The sequence below is a fragment of the Bombus vancouverensis genome, chromosome 3 (assembly GCF_051014615.1).
Source record: "Bombus vancouverensis nearcticus chromosome 3, iyBomVanc1_principal, whole genome shotgun sequence".
NCBI lineage: Eukaryota > Metazoa > Arthropoda > Insecta > Hymenoptera > Apidae > Bombus > Bombus vancouverensis.
The window spans coordinates 9,912,963-9,931,076 of NC_134913.1; the positions used below are offsets into that span (position 1 = coordinate 9,912,963).

An 18,114-nucleotide genomic window follows, 5' to 3' on the forward strand; every position below is an offset into this window, starting at 1 on the left:
AATTACAATGCTTAATTACAGGAGACAGGCTTCTAGGGAGCATTCTGAAATTATTCATTTCTTTCGTATTCAGTTTATGTCTACAACTTTGCAATAATAAGTAGATGGATTAATCGAATGAAACACGGTTGTTTGAAAGCAATTTCTTTAAAGAGAATCGAAGAATCGGAGGAGTTAGCTCACAATAATGAAGACAATTCTCTAAAACAATTTAAACGAAAGCAATTTCTTTCTTTCTTGTATTTTATTTGCATCTAGAATTTTATAATATGTAACAGTTAAGAAAAATTTCAAGCACAATAAACATGAATTAATCACAATGGTATTATTAAAATTAATTCATCTTTAGAATGATCAACTGTAAATTTCAATATAAATAGTTTACTTAATAGGTCGTATTTATAGATGTAGCAACATTTGTGGAAGTAATATGAGGGAAATATACGCTGATTGGTGGAAAGCGACCTATATATTGGGGTCAATTGTTCCGTGGCCAAGCGACATAGGTATAAACATTCATGACCGACATACACGAAACTCACGCATAGTCGTTCGAACTTTGACCCGTGAACTTGAGTAATAACGCGTAACGCCCGGCTTCGTTAGTTCACGGTCAGCATCACTATGTACATCCGTCGTTTTTCTTTCAGTTAATTCAATCAAATGTCACATAACGTTCAGAAGCAATGGACTATACGATGATCGGGTACAGTTAATTATTGTTAAATTATTATTCCCTGTGTAATTAATTTCTTTTTAATTTCTACGATTTCATACATTTATAATATTCTTATTTCCTATTTACATAATACTTAATATTGTTAAATATATTACTCAAAAAGATTTAAAGTTCAAACTGTCAGTAATTCTTATACCTTTTTTCGTATGTCCTGTAACAGTAACATTAAAACAAAATTGATGTTTATTAAATTAATAAGATAAATTAAGAATAAAGCGAAACGAGAGAATAGAATTCTAAGATTATATTTACCATTGACTTTTGTTTGCTAAGTTCAACTATGGTCGACATAGTTTAATGCAGTTTCTACTTTCCAAATGAATCATGGTAGAATACTATTTGCTTGTCGTTCATGCTTGTTATCACACGAATTGTGAAAGTGAAGAAACCATTGTAAAAGGTTATTGTCGTTTTACATGACAGCGTACGTTAATTAGTAGTGTATTTGCCGATCCATCGTTACAAATCGGTTAGCGGTTCTTTTAATGTAAAACAAGAGTCGTCGATCGCCTGTAACCGTGTCGAGATTTCGCGCTTCTACGATCGCTATTGTCATTTTTCTATCTATTGTGGCATCCAGTGAAAGTATTCTTCGAACGTAGCGATATTAAATCGCCGATACGATCGAAACGTTTCTTTTCATAGAGTTTCAATCGGTTTCAATTATGGTCACAACATTCAATTTGCGTTTAGATACTTTTACTGAAATAAGTGATAGCCTATGAACATTAATTCTTTTACAATGTAGTACGAGAGACGCTTCAGCGAAATGGTTTTAGAAATTATATGTTTTTAATGCTTTTGTATGCAACGTAATTATTAAAATGTATTGACTCGAAGAAGCAGAAAACGTGTCAGAAAAGATGTGACGATAAAAAATAATTATTCAGTAAGTTATTCTGTAAGCTCATTCTGAATTCTTTTCCTTTTACTATCCATTAAACCGGTCAACGGTATTTCGTTTTAAAATTTTTAATGTTGAACATTCTTAAGAATTTTTGGTTGATTTGTCAATCTTAATTCTTGGGCGATGTAATAACATGAGGCATACAAAATACATACTTTCAACATTTTATAGGCGATAAATATTAATAATGGTATTACGTATGATGAAATTTAAGAAGTGAGATTTATAATCCTACATTGAACAACTTCACTAAGTCTCTCTTGTACTGAACTGAGAGAGGAGTAATCTTATTAAGTAATATCTCCAACACTTGTGTGATTTTCCTCGTGAGAAAGACTTAAGAAACTCACAGTACGTTATAAGATGGAACAATAAAATTTATTTTAAATATGCTAATAAAATCGCCTGATCGTTGAACAGCACGATCGAACAAGAATTTCAATGTTAATTTTCTTCGACACTTTTATAAAGCTTCTCTCACCTGGTTCTAAAAAATGTCCAATTTATCTGTACTATCCATCGACTGTCTGTGATCATTATTTTTTTTTTTTTTTATACAGAAGTGTTTCTTATTTTTACTCATTTCGGTAAATCAACTTGGATCGTATATATTTTTAAAAAATCGCCATCATTTGCATTTTCGCGAAAGTTGCGTGAAAACGGCTTAACCTGTTCTTGCCCGGCGAACAAAACGATCGACCTAACAAACTCCGTTTCTTCTGTTTGCAGATCGTACAACGATTCGAGGCGGTGACCGAGCACGGCAAAACCACGCAAGGTAACACTGCTTTCACTTTATTTGTCGTACCGTTTAAGCAATCGCAAAACACTGAAAAATCGCTGAATTATCCAACGATGCACGGGAACATTTCGCTAACGTAACGAAGCGGAAAAGAATCGTGGAACCTGACATAGAAGAGAAACATTCGGGTCAATTCTATGAGAAGAGAAAAAGCTGAAACTATTTTCGATTTCGGCCCGTGTTACATCATAATCGCGTAGAGTAATATCGTATAACGTTGACTCACTTCCGGCCGCTTTAGTTTAATATTCCGGCTGTGACGCACGCCCTTCCTCCGTTCATCCCATCGGTAATGCGTTCGGTAAATATTCGAAGGCTGAGAAAGTAATTCATCAAAGTTAATTTATCAAACGAACCAACCAACCAATAAATCGTCAGACGGCCACCCATCGAGGACTACCGCAAAGAAGTTCAGTTCCATAGTTTCTGTCGACGATGAAAATTTCCTACATCGAGGATTTTCAAACTTTTCATAGCACCAAGTCTAAAATTGAAGGATCTAGCGAATGAAACCAAGTAGAACGAGTAAAAAGTAAAATCAAGTAAATGGTACTACCGACAAAAATACACAAGATGTCAAGAAATTTTATAAAATTATACGCTAACTCACTATAATCCTTAATAGTTATCATCAAAGGAAATCATTGATACTATTATCATGTGTGAAGTTCTACGTTATTTACTTTATTATTACTTTACTATTACTTTATTATTACTTTAGTGACGAATGAAATAAAATAAATATAATTAAATGTTTTGCTATTATACAATATTAGATACAAAGTAGAAAGTGAAATTTCACCTATGGCAACCTTTAAGAATTAATTAAATGACAAAAGTAACTTGAATTCGAATATGTTATTTGAACTTCGTGTCCATACGAATTGAAGTTATTTGAATTCAAATTGTTCCGATGCGAAAGCAACTTGAATTCAAGAAATATGACTCAATGTTCACGTTACGTGAGAACATGTTTCTGAATGGTGTGAAAAAACTGTAAGTGCAATTCAAAGCAATGAATCACATGGTAATCGATAAAATAGCTAAGCTTTCATAAGTAACATTTCGAGTCATTCTTGCTCGAAGGTGATAGGTTAACGTGAATTTATGTACATTTCGTAGAATGATGGAATGCAAATGTCGTTCTGAGTTCGATGATTTTTGGTATTCAGCCGAATGGAGGTCGACGATTAATCAATGAAGAAAGTTTCGTATGGAAACTGTTGGCAACAACGTTTTATTTTTCACGTGATCGGATTGGTAGTGTTTAGTGATATTTCTGGACCACTGTCAAGTTAATTGCACGGTTTTGAAATATGCCAGCTTACGAACGACAATGGCATTCAGTATTATACTTAACCGATGTTTACGTAAAGTCTGGGCTTTCAACGCTGTTTCTTTGTACATATTAACGCTAAGAAGTATTAGTGTAACAAACAATAACAATGAAAGTCGACTACTTTACTACGTTGAATGAACGCCAGGTCCATTAATCATCATCAGTTTCTTGAATTTTGTGTGGAAAAATAAGCAAATACATTGTAGGAATCATCGTTGAATTGTTCTATGAATCATGAGAATTTTAGCGTTTGTTAAATATTAAACAATTGAACATACAGAATTGTCCCATAGAATGGATGGCGATGAATGATTAATTGGAAGGGCGTCGAAATGTGATTCCCAAACGTTTAATGCAGTTAATGTATCGTATTCCCAAATCGTTCCAAAATATTAATTCGTACGAAATGAATCTATATCATCAAATTTAGTTTCAGAATAATTTATACAAGGCAGCGTCACTGAACTTCCATCATACGAAATAAAGGTTGATATTCAAATTAGAATGAAATTCAAACTTTTTGACTCAAATTTTAAAGAAGATTCAAATTCACATACAAGTCGAAGTTCTCAAATTTTCAAGTTCAAGTTTTCAAATCCAAATAAAAATTTTGATCGATCATCCTTGATGTTAATTGAATCAATCATTCAATTAAATCAAACGAAACATTCTTAAAAAAAACTTCTACGAGCGCAAGAAATCCAAGCAATGCAAATCTTGAGACGTTTATTAATAACTCCTTTTAATATCATTAAAAATTTTAATGTCCAAATTAAGTGCCAAAAATTGCCTGTGCCAAAATAGATCCAAAACTCTTGGAACGAGACCAAGGAAAATTCCAATTCGATTTCAAATTTAAATAAAAATGCATGTCAACAGCAACTCATTCCTGAAGACTACCACAAGCATGACAAACCCAAAATACGCAAACCTCAAGCACCTCGACGCGCCACATAATGTAAGCTCACAGCACATTACGTGTCCGCGCGCCAAACAACGTTCATCTTCCGCGTGTTTCCGCGGTGGCCGTGTTTCACAGCGATTTCGGCCGTGTCGCGTGTTCCTCAGAATTTTCATATTCCCTCGGTCTGCTTGTAATAAAAGACAATGAGAGCCAGCTTGGTCGCGCGTCCTGACAAAGCTTGTGAAGCTGATTTATCGGCGCGTCATGAGGACGCGTTAGGCCGTCTGTCGACGTTCCTCGAGTTTCGAGCAACGGAACGTGTCGTAACGAGCCGGCATTCATGGTACAGCGAGAAGAACGGCCTTGCTACATTATTAGACACCGCGCGGCATTAGGCGTGCAACAAAAGCGGCATGCACACGCTTCGATCGTGCCACGGATCTTTACACGCGTAGCTGTCGTTCAAATATCGATCTCAGTCGATTGTGGATTTTATTTATTTTTAACCTTCTATCGAGCTGTAACGAATAATTTTTAATGGACTTTGTTGATTGTATATTTGGAGGAAATTTATTGCATACTTACAGCAACAGTAACGATCGATTTGTTGCATAACCTGCACGTCGAAGATGTTTCGTCCCGGCATCGAGGCCTTGGAATTAGAATTCATACAATACATATGTATAATGCAGTGACTCGCGAAAGTATTTGAACAGTTACCATAGGCGATTTTTACTAATATATATTATGTGTGATACACGACATTTTTTGAAACTTCGTTTCCATTGTACAAGACAGGACTATCGTTATTATATTAATAAAATTTTATATCAATCCGGAAATACGTGTAGGAGTCGCAAAGCGTTCATTGGAAATATACACTTGTAAAATTAGCGTACAGCATGAATGCTGATCTTAAACATACAATTTGTGCTAAAGATAGTCTCGCTAAATATTCTGGCTTATTAATATAGTAAATAATTCATAATTAATAAAACATAGATAATCGTTCAGATACTTCAAGGATTTTTGCAAAGTATATGTTTCCAATAAATAACCTAATAACATCTATATACATCTTCAGATTCGTTTCAAATTTTTATCAATGTAATATTACCAATATAAACCGTAGCCGTGTCTCGGTTGCTGTGTTAAGAAGATTTCAAAATGTCTCGTACAACATGCAGTATCAGTAAGCAGTTTCTACGAGTATTGGAATATTTCCGTAAGCCACTGTACATTCATAAGAGATGTCATGCAAGTGTAAGAATGCTTTCGTCAGTGTGTGTATACTTGCACTAACTGTTTAGTAACTCTTATGTACATACATTTTTAATTATGTTTAAAGCTCTAATGTAGTTGTAATAGTTGTTTCTCGATATAGTAAGGCTGTTCTTATGAACGACACTCTACGTAACTAATCATACTAATATTAGCACCGTTTGACTCACCACGGTGATTTTCCTGTACCAATACAACTTTTCATATGTTTCACCACGCTCATGAATTTTTGCTCTTGCGGCCTCTAGATGGAAGTGAAAAATACCATCTGGAGCCAGGCCAATCGGACTATTCGCAGAGCAAGTGGCATAAATAGCTTTGTTGTCCGGTGAACGAGACGGTGCGTTAAGTATCTTGTCCGCTGAACGGGAGCTCGTTTTCCGCGTGGAGAGCAAATTACGTCAACGGTTGTAATAACATTTTGATATCCGAGAATGACGTTTTAATGACTTTCTTTTGAATTTCTGAAATTTTATGTGAATTCTTTGGAACGACATTTAACACGACAAAATTAGTAATAGTCGATATCTACATTTACATTTACATTTACATTTTAAATATTTTTCGATTTTACAAGATTGTAAAAGAAATATTAGAAAGTTTGCAATCGACGAGAATAAGATCGACCTCGTCATAATATTTAGTAGATAAAACGATTATTTACCTAGGTTACACATTTTAAATATGAATTCGCATAAATATTTGCCTTCTATTCATCAATGACCATCACCGCTCCCAATTGTCTTCAAATAATCTTAACACATCAAAAAAAAAAAAAATATTTTACCCTAGGAGCTGTAATAAGTTGGAATATACTACATAAAGTTTAATTTTTCCAAAATATCGTATGAAGATGCAATTTTAATAAATATCTGCGCCCCTTTGCTTAACATTGCTATCTGAGTTATTAACATTATGGACAATTTTTTAGTCCACGAAATTTATCTTCTTTTAATCACTTCAAAATATCTGGTAACGTGGGTCACCGTGACATTCAACGTGTTAACTAAGAACTTCCATCGAAAGAACCATACAGATCTCATTCTGAAACTATACCTCAGCTATCCACTCAAATGACCATCGTCTCTATTCATGACCACGACCAGCGGTAAACAACAGGCTACGGTAAGACGCATTCATGCTGCTTCTGCTTGTGTTGCCATTTGCTACTAAATGATCGACGTTAATCGTCTTTATCCACGTCGTAAAACTTACCCTTGGGAGAGTTCGCAAGTTGCTAGGAGTACGCGCGTGAAAACGGTTTACGAGCGGTTTTTCACGCGAGGAACCGGTCGTTTCCCGTTTCGCAGAGACGACGGCCCATTCACAGCGACGCGGTCGGTCACTCGGTCGAGCGTGGTATTCCTGGGGTGACACACACCGCGCCGTCACCCCGACGGAGACGAGGCCTTCTCTATTTATAAATGTGGGTCGACGTGGCTGCGCAGCCGGCTCGTTTCGTCATTATTACGAGTCCGCGCGGAAACCGACTATTCTCCTCTTTCTTTCTATCGCTCTATCCAACTCGTTGACTTCGATGCATACCGCGGCAGAATGACGATTAATTGGCTCGACGCCTGGAATAGGGCGATTGTTAATCGTCTCGCGACTATCGCTTCTTCATTTTGTTTGAGGAAAGGAGAAACGTTGGGAATTTTTGTAAACTCGATGAATTTCGATGAATCTTGATCGAAGGAAGGAAGATTTGTTATAATTAGACTGTGGATATGTTTATGCACATTCGCATCCTTTTTTTAAATAGGACAATTTCTGGTCGCCTCGCGACTACTGCTTCTCGATTTCGTTTGAGAAGAGGAGAAATATTGGGTATTATTGTAAGTTCGATGAATTTTGTTGAATTCTGATTACGGAAGGAAGATTTGTTATAATCAGGCTGTAGATATTTCTGAAAATGTATTTCTTTGTTGAGCAGGCCGATCGCTGATCGTTTCACAAGTACTGTTTCTCGATTTCGTTTGAGAAAAGGAGAAATGTTGGGAATTTTCATATGTTTGATGGATGAATTCTGACACAAGTAAAACGTATTTGTGAATAAATTATAATGTTATTATAAATTTGTGCTTTCGACTTTCTAAATGTTGCTCTTTGTTGCCATAAATGGATGAAGTGAAAGTGTCACCTTTATCGTAGATTTTTCTGATCTTTACGGGATATTTATCATCTATTATCGGAATATTATTCGCGATATTGTCGTTCAGCATTTAAAACTTCCAAGATGTAGCTTGTAGAATATCTCTTCTATCATACCTGTCACGTTGCCTTTTTGTTGCCATTATAAACAAATGATAGAAAATCCTTTACTGTTACATAAAACAAACTTGTATCCTAAGTGCAAAAAGATACAGGAACTCCGCTTCAAAGGACAAGATATTTCTTGCCGCAGACAACCTCGATCGATCCGACTCTTTTACGCCGTATACGTGTCATGCTACTTCGAACTTCTCTTTCAACACTAACATCGACCATATCGCCTCGTTTGTGCACCATACATAGATATGAACCATATTTACGAGGTATATAGAAATTTTATGAAATCCGCCATCGAATCTGTCTAGACGCGAGACAAGTATAATAAAGAAGTAAGTTACCGACTGAAATTTTTCCAATTCAATATATTCCATTTACCGTTTCCTATCAAAAAACACATAGCAACCATTGTACAATTCACCAGTCTTCGAATAATGATTCTCGGTGAAATTTTTTTGACACGTTGAATGCGAATGTTGAACGAGTTTTATATTTTTTGCTCTAAAAGCTGCTATACATTGAGACATACAGTGCACTATAAATTTCAATTTTTACAAAATAGTCACTGTTATTTAAACAATTCACATTGTTGGACATTTCTCAATCCATGAAATTTATCTCATTTTAATCATTGTAAAAAATTTAGTATAAAGTATACATTTATAATAAAGTAGAGTTTTGATGATCATCATAGCTGTCAACTGTTACATGTTTCTTAAACATCGATTTCTCTGTTGCTGGATTATCAATTCTTAGGCAATTTCGACTTACATGTAGAAATTTAAGAAAGACACGAAAGGAAAGTTTTTCATTAGATTAAAATGTTTCAATCATCAGTATTCATTATTATATACACGGCTAATTCGACCATTAGGATGTCATCGTTCCATTCCATTTGAAATCACAACAGGGGACTCGCAAATACGATTAAACTGGGTTGGCGCGGAATTCGCGCATAGATCGCAAGGTCGATTTCTTGAATGGCTTGGCATTATAGAGGAGAGACATCCGTTGTTCCGTTCCGTTCGTTAAGCTCGTAGAAGCTTGATTAGAACGGCGAGAACGTATGTATATATATCAATCGGTTAGCGCAGCCTTGGTCGTGGAACGGTCTTTTATTTTTAGAAAATTATTGGTCCGCCCTGTAAACAAGAAACTGATACTCTGTTTATCTTTACAGTGAGCAACCGCGTTCCCTCGCCTAGTTCTGTTCATACTAGATTCTTTAGCGACCTATTGGATTATTTCAGAATCGATTGAACCCTTTGCTATCCGAAAATACCATGATACCATCAATCGACAACTCTGTCACGCTTTTGCAGGCAAGTTTTTTAAATTAAAGATTTTTGAGTAAAAGAAACATTATACACTTCTATGAACTATATTATAACTACATATAATGCGATACTTTTCTTTCTTCCTTTCTTTGCTTTCCTTGTTATGCGTGAAAATAATAATAAAGTGCTAACATTTTTTTGAAGTTTAATTTTTGGAATTATTGGATTAATTGGTAGGTGAAGAAAAATAAGTTTGAGCATATTGGTATATAAATTCCAAAAATTACTATTCTATTCTAGTATTTCTTTGGTAAAAAAAAAGGCGATTCTTCTAGTAAAAATGTTCTTTCATCTTGTCGAGTGTAATAAAAAATTATAAACTAATTTTAAGCATTCGAAAAAATTGCGTGGGGCCGACAGAAGATGGCAGAAGTTGACAAAGTTTAAAGAAAGGAATGCCAAACTTTCCAGCCTTTGTTTCAGCATTTTTGCTTGCGAATGCTTTGTCTGGACAGAAAGATGCTTGTTGATCCTCGAGTATGTGGCAGTGTTTAGATCTTATTTTTGGAGGCACGTTCGAGTATGACATCGAAAGAGAATAACAAAACTGTAAAACATCGGGATCGTTCTCTGCATCTTTCTAGAACCAGTCTAAGCAACGTCATACCGAATGTGAAAGAAACCATCAAATGTTACCAAACTATAACTTCTTCGGCTTTATTTCTCTTATAAATAACATGCACGTCTCTAGAGAAACGAAAAACAACGAAATGTCTGATTTCACATTTTCTCATAATATCACTAATGATTAAAACCAATCACAATAACGTTCATGTTCTTACATATTAACACAGTTCGTTACCAAAATATTATTTATCGTACTGTTTCAAGGTAGCTTGCATAATATTGTTTCCAAAAGTTCCGAAAGTGACTCATCGACCGAGATACGTCGAAAAAAGAGGAAAACGCCGCGTGTTTTCAGTTCGACGTCGAGACGGTACAGAACGGAATGTGTATTCGTGACATTTGAAGGGGTGTCTTAAATTAAAACGATGGCAGGGCGGTCTGGGCTGGCAGCGGCTACGAAAGAACACGGCGATTGCCACATCGACTTTTTGGCAGTGGCCATTCTCGAGCTCTCGTTCGCCTTCTTTTTTCTCTGCTCTTGTTTGACACCCAGCCGTTACGATGTATATACGATAGTGTATACAATATAAATACACAATATACATGTGTGACCTACGTGTATATATAACATACAATCTAACGTATGTGTATACATAAATATGTATTTAAACGACTTAGCAGTCGTTTAACGGTCGAATGTTGTTTTTTTTCCCAAAAACTACTATATTTTGAACGCAGCACGTTTATTCGCGGTCTTGAGCGTTTCCAGTGACGCGAAATCGTTGCGTTGTTCGCTCGAGTTTTTACGAGCCAGCCTGTTATATTTCGCTCGAGACGCGGACAATATGCTTCTTATCTTTAGCATGAATTTGCTTTAAACGAACTAGACTTCGGAGGAAAAAGAGAATACGCCGCTTAAAAAAAGAAGAAGCAATTTTGTCTGAACTTTTGAGAAGGAAAAAGGCGGTGCTGTTGCGAATTGGTTTTCACGGATGAAGAACGAGATACGATAACTTTGGACTGTTGACGATAATTGGTTACTGTGTTCATGTTAATCTTTATGTATTTGCTAATTTTAACGCATTGAGTATACACGAACGAAATTAGGTCTTGAAAATTTGTATTTCGACGAAGGTTTTACAGAGGGACAAATTTACGGAATTGATTTCGTTTGTCTTTGCAATTCTGTAGAATTAAAGTAGTACCTGTGTCTAATTAATTTTTCGGTCAAATATTCTTAAGAGTGCACATATAAAATTTGGCATTTTTCTTTGTTTCGTATCTTTTTGTTGTTAAATTTATCGTTTCTTCCTCTTTACCACTTTTCATAAAAAATATTTGTTACATCGGAGTTACGTAAATCAAACTTTATCGACAATTTTCTACCATAATAGCTACTTCTGTGACAAACATTGTCTATCCTAGATGAAGAATATATGTAATAAACAATAATGGAATTAGAAATCGAATTTCTATTAACAAATCTATGTTCCATTCCATTGAAGCTTAAATCTGACTGACAAATTACTACGATTTAGTCATTTTCTAACTTATTACAATTCATATTTTACTCGACTACTGTTGGATCTCAATTCAGGATCGCTATTTTTATCCAACAATGAAGCTAACGGAAGCTTGCCAACGATCAAAGCATCGATCTTTCAGGATAGCGAGGAAAACTCTCATGGACGAGTTTATCGTGGGAGATGATTATTGTCGGATTAATCAAATGAAAACATCGAAGTGTCAGTCGTGCAATCGATTTATTAGATGCCCGGAAAAAGAAATTCAAGGACGCGGATAGAACGGCAGAGGGGACAGGTTATAACATAACCTTGTAAATTACGCTGTCGTTACGTCGACGATAATTATGCCGTCGCGTTAAATAATCGTCGGCCCACCACGGACACGCTCGGTTTCAAGGTTACTGAAACACGAGTTCCTGAACCCTTCCATAATCGGAAATTAGGAGGCAGACTGATTATAGACACTGTTACGGGTCAAAGCACCGTGTTCAGTTACGTCTCGACGATCGATCCTCTGGTGATATTTGACCTCGTCGATCAAGACCAGCGTTCATAATCGTTTCTATTTTATTGTTAACAGATCGTCAAGGATTAATAGATTATGAAGACCGTTTCAGTTATTTGCCATGTGTCGTTCGTAAAGCGATAATAAAAATTAGATAAATGGGATATAAATTGGGCGCTATAAAACTAGAAATATTTAATAAAATACTAGAAAGATATAAGATTATAAACATAAAAGAATATAAGAAATTCTGTTAAAGTATCTCAATTATTTTGCACGTTATTTGTGATTTTTATCTCAACGACATAGTAAAATTACACTTCTACCGAAAGCTTCTGACAAATATTGTATATCATCTTACCAATGTTTAATACGTTTATCGTAAATTTTAAATTATCTCATAATTCAGGTTAGATAACGTCTAAGACACTCCATATTTTCCAGAAACTATAGAAAACCACAAGACATCTCGTCTTAGAGAAAGATTACTGCAACAGGCTGGAAATTTATTGTATAACTTGTCTTTCATTTTTCGTTTACGATTGTCACTTGCCATCAAACTATTTTACGTAATGACGATTTCTCAGTTTGAGTATAATATTCAGTAGATATGACATTGAATACAAGAAGAAAAATTTCCATTCGAATATAAATGTTCACACAATTGGAAGATGAAACCTTGCAAACATAGGCAAGGAAAAACGTACGAGGCTATGACTATGAGGTACGAGAAGTCACGGGAGTTTAATCTATTTGGCGCGCGAAACAAATCGTTTTTTCGCGATAATAACGAAGCGAGCCCGATTACTGCTTTTCAATAAGAATTCACTAATCAATTCCATGCTCGTTGACGGCTCGAAAAATCATATCCAGTTAATTTTACCGATCGAATCTACCGCTCTCTTTTCCTATATTCCCTTTCTCGTTCGTCATTCTCTTTATCGAATGTGGACCGAGATTGACTAAAAATATATCTCGATATTGCCGAGTATTTTCCGACAGAACGCAGAAAAATGATAAATTATTTATTGAAATATTATTTCTATTTTAATGAAAATACCTGTTTATTCATTTTCCGATATGCTAATTGTTAGTCTTACGAATTTTGTTTTTTTAAAGATCAGTTTTAATTTGAAAGATTGATTATTCAAATTATATTAATTATTAGTAATTTAATATTACAAATATTAAACTGGCGGTTGATTCTGTTCAATATATCGATATTTATAATCCAGAATTTTGCGAATCTCTTCTTTAGAAAACTTCCATAAAAGTGTCATTTCTTCGAATAGAAATTAATATCACAACCCTATCGTTTTACTTGCTCGTATTCAGATACGAAGAAACGGTTCAGGTTGGTGAGAAGCCGAAACGTCTAGAACTAGAAAACTGGAAGCGGCTCGTAGGAAAATCAAAGCAAACGAAACGGTCATCCGTATTTGATCGACCAAAACAGTTTCACTGGTGCCGACTGACCCACTAATAATAAGAGCTCGAATTGACGCGAGTATGTCGCGCTCGATGTTTCATCGCTCGAAGGTCGATCAATCGTCGATCGATTATTGCCAGGATTATACCGACAATCGGCGGTCGCTGAAGAGGAAAACACAGGGAACAGAAATCGATTAGAAACTAGACGAACGGCTTCGTTTGAACAGAACCGTGTCGAATTTTACAGTTTCCCCTTGTTAATCAGAGAAACAAGCCGAACGATGCCTCCATTGTTCCAACATCGCGTTCCTCCGATCCGTTAACAACGATAATCGCGATCGAACCTTTGCTCGTCTCGAATCGTCAGTTACTTTGTTCCTCTACCATCGAATAAAGTCCATTTTTCCCCGGAACAATTAAACTCGTTGTTCTAAGAAACGCGTTAAGCCTGGGTGATTGATCGTTAATCGAGGATCGAAATATTTATGACCATCGTTGAGGTGTCAACCATGATAGATCTCGATTATCTCATCCTTTGTTTCCATGAATCTCGCCTTCCACGACGTTTATCAGTGAATGAATATGTTACAAAGGCTAAAAATATATAATCGTCCCTTATGCAGCACGATGTTTACTTTGTTGCAAAGTTATTCGTGTCGGTAGCAAAAGGAGGAAGAGATAATAATAGGAATGTACAGGGTGTTATACAGTGGCATGTATTTTTTCTTTGCGCCTTTCTTTATCTTTCATACGTTAAGCTTCACAAAGTTGAAGTTAGGACATCTTTTAAACCAAACACCTTTGGACACAAGTGCCTCAATGCTTTTATATTTGTAGTAATATTTCTGTATTGGTTAAGACCGTATATTTTTCTTCTTTTTTCTAAAAGAAGCTAAAAGGAATTTTATAGTAACGAAAGAAATGAGATTCTCCATAATATTTTTATAATATACCCAACACATTTCTTTTTCATTTTCTTGTAAAGAACGTATTTCTGTTTTTGTGTATTAATTATCGTATTTAAGTAAAATGTCCGTATAATCAGTCATTAAAAAATCCGACGATTTATAACGAATTATAATTGAATGTTTCCAACCAAGCCTTAATTGTGTCTAAAGATTATTTATAATATATTGGCTAGATAGATCGTCTAAAGCCTTAATCGCTTGAATATTTATTAACTGCAACGTCGAATATTGAAAGTTGAAAGATTGCACGACCAAAGTTTCTGTCGTCCGTTATTTATTACGTCTTAATGGTATAAACCATAAATTCTCGTCAAAATGCGTTTCAATAACGAACATCAAACGAAACAGAACGACTCTAACATAGGTATCGCTGAATTATTCAAAATCTCAACTGATATTACGTAATAGCAGTGTAATAGGTTTCGCTGCGATCGTACGCTTCTTCGAGCGTGGGTTGCTTTCTGATAACCTACGTGCCAATCGATAGTCGCATTCCTATAGTTCACTGCTCGATCGAATGTGTAACTGTTTGTTACACTCGTTTTACACCTTCGACAAACTTTAAACTAGCGTTGTAAAAGAAAGTAAAGATGAAAATTTCATCGAATCGAAATATTCGAAATATTATTAAGGATGGAAAAATTTGCAAAGATATGTTTTACTTGATTTCACTTTTTTTTATAAAAAAAACAACAAAGCTTTCCTCAAATGAATCACTTGCTCGATAAAAAGTTTTGTGTGCATCGGAAATAATAATGATGTAGTTAATACCGATTTTATTTTTTATAGTAGTAATAATTGGAACGCGATTTTTGTGCAAATTCATATTTTTGGCAATATAATTAAGAAAATAGCACCTCGGTGGAACATTGTTTTTCCTCGTAGTTATTATAGAAAACACTATAATTTGAATATTTTACATATTTTTTCATATCATGCACATTCTGTGCAATTTTGCATTTTCAAATCTCCTATAAATGTATAAAAGTCCGTAGGCTAATAATAATATATGATTTTCTCGGAACGTTAGCTATTCACGTGATAGAAGAATTGGGATATTATACTCAATTTGCAACACATTAACCCAGCATCCTGGGTTCCGAAGAGGTCAGGTGCTAGCACGTGACGAAAGGAATCACGTCAAAACAGCGAGCAAACGTACAATTCCACGGTCACGTTAACGGAACTGACGCAAACGCAAACGATGATTACGAATTCAATTAGAGTCCACGCTTTTTTTTTCTCTCGTCGAACAACGGAAACTTTTTATCCACGACGCATTTGCGTGTCTCTCCTCGATGTTCGAGGTTCGGTCATAACCAGACCGCCGGTCTTATTAGGCTTCCATCATTTCGTTAAGCAATCTCGATGATTGGATGACTCGATAGGTCATGATTAACGAAATCTTTTCTGTAATTTATAGTCTTCGTCTCGTTGCCGAAGACAGATCACCTCGTTTAATTTATTCATATCGTGAGAAGACGCGCTAAGTGAAAGTTATCTTATATTGAGAAGAAAAAAAAGGAAAACAAAAAGAAAGAGAAGAAATTATTCTTTGCAAAAAGCATTATGGAACTATATTTTGCTCTAAATTTCATTTACATATTTTTTCTACTATATGGGCATTCTTTAGTGAGAAAGCTATTTACATGTAAAAAGCAGATATTGTAAAAAGTTAAACCACTAAAATGCTTCCTTCGTTTATAGAAACAGATAATTAATCTTGTGTTATACAATGGCCAATGTTTTAACAGACAAATGCTTACACGTGTAAATTCAACTAATTATATTATGAAAAGTCTTATTTCTATTTTTTTTTATAGAGAATTTATTAAATGTTCTTGTATGGACAAATTGTAAAATATCCAGGAAAAGAAAATAATATTTTTTTCTATGGTGCAAGGTTTAAAAATATAATTTTTATACTTTCAGGTATTATGAATATAGAATGAGTTGCAGATTTTTAATTGAATTGTAAACTGAATTAAATTGAGTTTGGTATTTCCCTATTTATGTAGTCGACACTGTATGTATAATATTGTTTTAAGTTTACGATAACTGTTGCTGCATAGTTTACTGCTCCGTTGCACGCTGACTGATTTATTTTGAATACCTCTGAACTTCCGAGCATGACTTAAACGCACGAAACCAGGAACGGAGATTGACCTTTTATCTGAATCGTACTGACACAGATTGACCTTTGAATATTATAAAATCTCACAGCATATAATATTGAAACAAGATTTAGTTATACGTTGACAGATAGATACAAAGTTTGCTTTCAGATTTCATGTATTCTTTTAATTTGTTAGAGATAACGACGAAATAAAGTGGTCGTTCTTGTTTAATACATTTAATGGACTGATTTTGAGAATCTTTATCTTCCGTATTGCATAAGAAATACAAGCTTATTCATTTTGAAACCCTGACCATCTGTAAATATGTCGAATGTTTTTATTGTTTCAATTTTACGTAATGATACCCTTGTTAAAAGACAAACAGGATGTCCTTCCTCCCAGCAACGAGTAATTTATTTTCTTTTTAAAAGTAAACTGTACAAGACTTTCTTAAGATACCCATTTCTTTAAAGAATATGTTAAAAAATAAATAAAGTACATAAAATAGTTTAATGTTAAAAATTCATTGGTATATTATATATTAATTATATGGTATGTTTGTCAATCTTTCCTTAAAAAACGAAAAATCATTAAAAAGAACGTCTTCATATCGCGATAGATATTTATAAGTGGACCAAAAACGTGTTCCATTCATGGTTTGCTTTCAACATTTCTGTGATACGAAGTGTAACACTTTATCGATCGACTACAATGCCGGTCAGATAAAAGAAAATATATACAAGAGTTACAAAATATTCCTATCAGCTTTTTTGTAAAGTCGTAACTCTGTTACGTATGCGTATAAATTTCCTGAGATTTAATGAGCAGATTCGAAACGAACATTGCAATTTGCGTGACACAAGGAAACGCAATTAATTGTCGTTCGCTTCTGTCGAATGTTGTTCGTATCGTTTCGGAGTATTAGCCGATTGTTACCTAACCGTCACGCAACCGGAAAACGAAGAGTAAAATTATATAACACAATTACAAAAAGGAAGGCGAAATCGTGACTTAACATATCAACATTTGCCGATGTCCCTTTGTAAACAACTGCAAAACGAGTGACATCGCTCGTTGTGCTCCAAACAATAAAACAAAGAGAAAAATTACTCGTATAATTAAAAATCAATAAATATATCAATTAGTGCAAAGTATACGAAAAAGGGGAAATAAAACGTTGGTTTAACAAACATAAAGATTTTACGATGAGTTACCAAAATTAAACGAATTTAAACTTCTTGAACATGTTTAAATGCTTTGGCGAAATTCAAATATATGACAATAATATATATATACCAAATAAAATACAAAAATTACTTTTATGTTCATTTTTCTTAAAAAAAATAATAGATGAACGTAAAGTAATTATAATCACGTACAAATGTCTGCGAATATTTACGACTACAAATTTCCACGCTGACTA

The 18,114-nt window shown here is 34.6% G+C and overlaps 1 protein-coding gene and 1 long non-coding RNA gene across 4 annotated transcripts in view; one reads left to right on the forward strand and one right to left on the reverse strand.

Annotated features, from left to right (window-relative positions):
- Positions 1-18,114, forward strand: part of LOC117165784 (uncharacterized) — a 124,804-nt gene that overhangs the window by 25,658 nt on the left and 81,032 nt on the right. For both annotated transcript variants that reach the window (XM_033349160.2, XM_076617292.1), the window contains exon 2: positions 2,376-2,424. The gene's annotated coding sequence lies outside the window, so the exon portion shown is untranslated. The remainder of the gene's footprint in view (positions 1-2,375; positions 2,425-18,114) is intronic.
- On the reverse strand, positions 4,259-7,313 carry LOC143302485 (uncharacterized). Of its 2 annotated transcripts, none has more exons than XR_013058045.1 (3): positions 7,188-7,313; positions 5,277-5,343; positions 4,259-5,209 (listed from the first exon to the last, which is right to left on the reverse strand). It is a non-coding gene; the product is annotated as an uncharacterized LOC143302485 (long non-coding RNA). The 2 variants fall into 2 exon arrangements; XR_013058044.1 differs by lacking the exon at positions 7,188-7,313 and adding an exon at positions 6,143-6,870.